This window comes from Chenopodium album, chromosome 14 (genome assembly GCF_948465745.1).
Source record: "Chenopodium album chromosome 14, dcCheAlbu1.1, whole genome shotgun sequence".
Lineage (NCBI taxonomy): Eukaryota > Viridiplantae > Streptophyta > Magnoliopsida > Caryophyllales > Amaranthaceae > Chenopodium > Chenopodium album.
The window spans coordinates 12,733,851-12,739,850 of NC_137847.1; positions in this window are offsets into that span (position 1 = coordinate 12,733,851).

The window sequence follows — 6,000 nt, forward strand, 5'->3', positions numbered from 1 at the left end:
AAAATCAATTTGACATATCCTAAAATCCAACTCTAAAATTATTTTTTGAATTAAGTATTTGAAATCACTTTGTGGGTTTTGATATTAGTATTTAGAAAGTTACCTATGTATCCTGAAATCTTGTAGAATAAAGGTATTTAAATGATTTTATTTTTTATTTTTTATTTTTTATTTTATTTATTAATTTAGTATTTAACTAGGTGGAAAGGGATAGGAAACTAAGTCAATCATGTGAGATCGATATTAGAAATAGTAATTGGAGAAGCGAACAAAGGAAAATAATAGCACAATTTTTTTTTTAAGGAATCCGCTTAATATAATGGTGGAGGTCAAGAAATGCTTAAATGAAAAAAATAAAATAAAAGGTAAGGCTAATTTAGTTACGCATGATGGAAAATCATATATGTTTAAATAATGTTTAAACAATTATATAAAATAATAAAGATTCCACTTTTTTCCATGCAACCTTAGTTCATTAGTGTCATTTATGCTAATATGTGCACCAAATTACATAGTTTGTGCTGTAAACCGCACCCTTAAAAGGTTGTGCTGTTACACGCACCTTTATCATAGTTGGTGTTGTTGCGGCCAATTTTTCCTTATTATTATTATTATTATTATTATTATGAAATATTTAACAATAATATATATCAGTGCATCACCACACCATGTGACCACTTGTAAAAGAACAAAATAATTTTTATAACACCGATAGGATAACGTTGATGAAGTAAACTATGTAGCAGCATTAACAAAGTAACCCTATAGCTCTAACGAATTAAGCCCTATGATGGCTGGCCACACCTGTGGATGTCATTGAGGCGGGGCGGGGCGAATGTTAGCCTTCCTATCCCATCATCACCTAAAATTTTCATCCTCATCCCCACAGTGGGGCCAAAACTAATCCCCATCCCCGCCCTAATTCCAAAATCAGACCTGCCCCACCTCCACTTGGATATCCACCCCCAACTAATCCGCACCCAAGGCCTGCCTAATCATTGCCTCCCCAATACACAATCCTACATAATTAATATAGGTTACCAATAAAAAATTATTAATATTACAAACTTTTTTGCTTATAATATGTACTATTTTATTTTACATAATTTTTTTTTTTTAATTTTTTATTTTTTTTATTTTTTATCATAGGATAATAAATTAATAATATATACTTCATATATATTATTAAAAACATATAGATATGGGTATGAGATGGGGATGGGGATAGGGGCTGATGAACCTAAAATCCCCGTCACTCATGGTAAGTATGGTTTTTATCCTTATCCCCGTCCCGCCACCCACAAAATTGAGACCCATCCCCGCTAGTGGGAGGCGGGTCTCCTAATAGACCCGCTCCGCTAGTCACATTGTCATATAGGAATTTGTGATAATAATATAAGTAATAAATATTTAATAATAACATAATAATAATTCATTCTAAAGGATTAGAGCGATACTTGTAGTATATAACAACTAGTTTGGAAAGTGACAAGACTTTACGTCTAAGGTAATTAATACTACTTGAAATACATACTTCGTACCTTGTATCTAAGTACTATGTAAAAAGAAGTAGTGTTGAAGTTCCTACCAAATAACACATGTATATAACCCATATTGAGAAAAAAAAAAGAGGGTCAAAACACTTTATAAGACTAAGGGTCTACTCCTCCTATTATTATAGCGAGTATGATTTTGGGATGTAACCTCCTTTGAATTTATGAAGTGGACTCTATCTCTTGGTTTACGGGTGTGGCTCAGACTCGTATTTAACAAATATAACAAGACTTAGACATCTAAGGTTTCCTTTTTTTTTTTTTTTTTTTTTTTTTCTTTGTGAAATTTATATCTCTATAACCTCATTCCTAGATCGACTATGTGAGCCAGCATCCTTTGAACAAATAATCAAATAATGATGAACAATTGAACACCAAATACAAAAATAAATGAAGTAAATTTAGAGCACCAAAGTCATGGACTTTACAGGCATTTTATATATGATAAACAAGTTGATTAACAACTACAGAGTACTACGTAACAAAGTTTGCTTAATTTAACTAATTGAATTTCAAAAGATTCGAAATATAAAATGAAATAAAAGAGGAACATTAAACCAAATAACGTGCCAAAATAAAGGAAATTAGGAAAGCAAGCTTCATCTTAATTCAATCGTATGTGTAGTGGCTAGTTTGAAAGTTCACAATCTTGGTTTTCTATATGAGAGTTTAAATTGAAGTGTTCGTACAGTAAATCGATGTTAATAAAAAAGAATACGTACCAATAAGCATAGCCACTCAATTGGTGACCAACCCCCCTTAATCACAATTGATATTTGACAATGACACAACTTTTATTACATTTAGAATACGGTTTTTCTTACCATATACCCCTTAGTAATTTGTTTATTAATCATATGCCAATCGAACTTTTCAAATTCACCATATACCCATAATGCCATATGACACAGTTAACCCTTAATGACTAACGGAGTTAACGTCTGTTAGTCATTTGAGCATTTAGTGACATTCTTGTTAAACTCGGAAGTATATGGTGAATTTGAAATGTTTTATAGGTATATGGCGAATAAAAAGAAATACTCAGGGATATATATAGTGAAAGAACCATTTATAATATGAGAGTAACAAAGCTACAGGTCCAACTCGATAGTCCAGTAGTGGTCATGGTTCTTAGAAACACAATGTCTTATAGGAGGAAGTGTTCTTATCATTTCAAGATGCAAGAGGCTACCAGAGGAAAGTGAGGAAATAAATTAGCTTGTAAAGGTCCACCAATCATATTTATCGAGAGACAAATTTAATTGGAGATTGATTGACAAATCAATGTATAAATCAAAATAACAATTTTGAGTTGATTTAAGTCCCTCCCCGTAGGAGACCATTAACAAATGGAAACCAGAAAGAAATTAGCACAACCTTATCCTGCTCTTACCCAATCCCATTCGGGACGTAGGATTGGCTTGAGAAAGCAAGACTAGAAGGAAGAGATTGTGTTATATAAAGATATTGTAGGGGTGCCTATATATGCTATGATTTGTTCATCAGATTTTACATTTTATGTGTCATTTTTGGGGCCTAGCCCTTTATGCACCAAAAAAAAAAAAAAAAAAAAAAAAAAAATGATTACATTTACTATGTTACATTTATTATCCGTTTTAAAAAAAAAAAAAAAAAAAAGAAATTACATTTACTATGTTACATTTATTATCCGTTTTAAAAAAAAAAATATTACATTTATTACTTGTGCCATGCTTTTTAATTTTAATGTACTCCATGGCTCTTAACTGATATTAAATCAATTGTCATATGCATTGAATTGAATCCAATATTGTTCAAACATAACCGTTTTCGTATTTCTAATATTCTACTTATGGATGGATTCATGGATCAATAAGAATTTATGGTCAAAATTTTTAAAGTTTAATCCAAAAAATTACAACAAAAGTCATTTGAAATCAAAAAGAATAATTCTTAACTTATTTTTCATAAATTATTAAGAAAAAAATGGAAATAAATAATCCCATTTTTATTCGGTCTACAATAACAATCCCACCTTTTAATTATTTTGCAAACCCACTTTGATCATTGATCTTCTTTTAATAGGCTATTTTACAGGTTACCTGTTGAATAGGTTAACCTTTCCCATTTCCTTCCTAAACCCTTTTCTTCTCCAAACGAATTTTCTTAGACCTCCATTTTTACCCCCATCCATAGCCACCACCCCATCACAGCCCTCACACCACCCTAACCACCACCCCTACCACGAAAACGTACACCTTCTCGCTGCCCACCCCTGCTTTCCCCTTCTACGCCGACAATCCCCCACCCCATCCTCATCTCTTCTTTCTTTCCCCAGCAACCACCTACATCTCCTTGCAAACCCAGCCCCACGAACGGCGGTGGCTTGACCGCTTGAGCCCACCCAGAAACTCCCCTCGCCCTGAAAAACCCACCCCTAAATATCCCCTTCCCCCGGCCTGAACAACCTTGGCTTGAGCTTTAACTTGTATCGCTGCCATTAATATCACCACCAGCGTCAACACGGCAATGTCAGAACTAGCCAACATTTTCCAGCTCCGACACTCGTAATTATAAAATGAACAACTTCAATTAATCCAACAAATTAAGTTCAAACTTCTATTAATTCAACTAATTAAGTTCAAACTTCAATTAATCCAATAACTTAAGTTCAAACTTCAAAATATTTTCCAGAAAAATGGAATTGAAGGTGAATCTGAACCGGAGAAAAATGAAGAAATTAGGAGAGAGAAAATGTCAACGGAACTTGGCTTGTGATTTAACAGGTTTTATGGAATCAACATAAGCATAATGTTGAGTTTGGTGAGGTTGGCTCTAATGGAGAAAGAGGGGATCCATGTGCGAGATAAGCTCCGGTGGGAGGAGATCAGGAGAGTGAAGGGAAGGTGAAGCTGGCTGTTTTTTTTTTTTCACTTTTTTTTTATAATTTGTAAAATAAAGATCAATTAAAAAACGACGCATGTCAAGTGACCTCTCCCAACAGGTAACCAACCTAACAAAACTGGTCAAGGATTGTTAAAAGAATATGACTGTCAAAGGTGGGATTGTTTTGGACTAAATAAAAGATGGGATTGTTATTGTCAGACCGGGTAAAGGTGAGATTATTTATTTTCATTTTTCCAATTATTAATACTTATTAACCCAACATACGACGATTGATATGATAAACATGAAGGAGAAAGAGGATCACCATGCCTTTAACGAACGATTTACAAAAGTATGGTTTATTTAAAACTTATTTATAATTTTGCATTGGTATAAAACTTATTTACGAAATTGTTGTCCACATAGGCTCGGATAACTTTGTTATTTTCTTTAAAAAAATTTAGCTCAAAGCCGCTACATGAGGTAGTGGTTTTAGTACTAAAACAAACTTATGTACTAAAACAAACTTATGTACTAAAACCGCTACTTTAGTCTATGCTTATACTCGAAAGCAACCAAAGCAAAATCCATTAATCTCGTATACGAAACCAAACAACATATAATTTAATTTCCAAAGAAAATTGAGTTTATTATATTGATTTTGACATTATGTGGCAATAGCTTAATTAAATTTAACAACTAATTGAATTAAGAAGAAAAAAAAAAATAGGGCTAAATACCTTATCAATTTGGGGGTAATTAAGTATCAAAGAACTGTTATGTTCATCAATTAGTGGTGGCTACGTTAGATGGGTCGACCACTGGTGTGTAGGAGGATGCAATGTTGATGATGACCGGCGACATGATGTGCATGGTGGTTTGGTGGAGATGGAGAGGGTTATTGTGGTGTATGTGTGTGTTGTGTAGAGTATTAAAGAAAACTGTTATCTGAATTAGCGGTTTGTCTTTAAAAAAAATTAAACTCACCCAAATGTTTAGGCTACGTGGACAGCAATTTTGTAAAAAAGTTTAGTATCGAAGCAAAATGGTAAATAAGTTTCAAATGAACCATATGTTGGTAAATCGTCCGCCTTTAAAAACCATGTGACCCTTCATTAAATTATAAGAAAAAAGCCCATTGATGACAACTATAATATATAACCACGAAAAAATATTGTATAAGTTTTTAAACATCTCAACTTTTAAATGAAATTTAGATATAAGTTATTGTTTTGAATATTTCATATAAATTTAAATATATCATACAAATTAAGGAGTAATGTTTTCCCAAGCTTGTAATTGGATAAATCAAGTGATAATTTTTTTCGTAATTAATATTTTCCCAAGCTAGTAAATTTGTAATTGATGCCTCTGCTTAGTGTTGTGTTGATACTTTACAAAATTTACATCAAAGGCAAATGAGTCTTCACATTCTTCTTCCAATTTTATCAAGCTAAGTCTCATTATTTTTAGTTAAATTTCTATCACAAGAAAAAAAAAAAATTCTTGCTCCTTGTTCAACAGTACAAGACTACAAACTATAAATGATCAACAAAATTAATTAATATGCATTAAACACAAT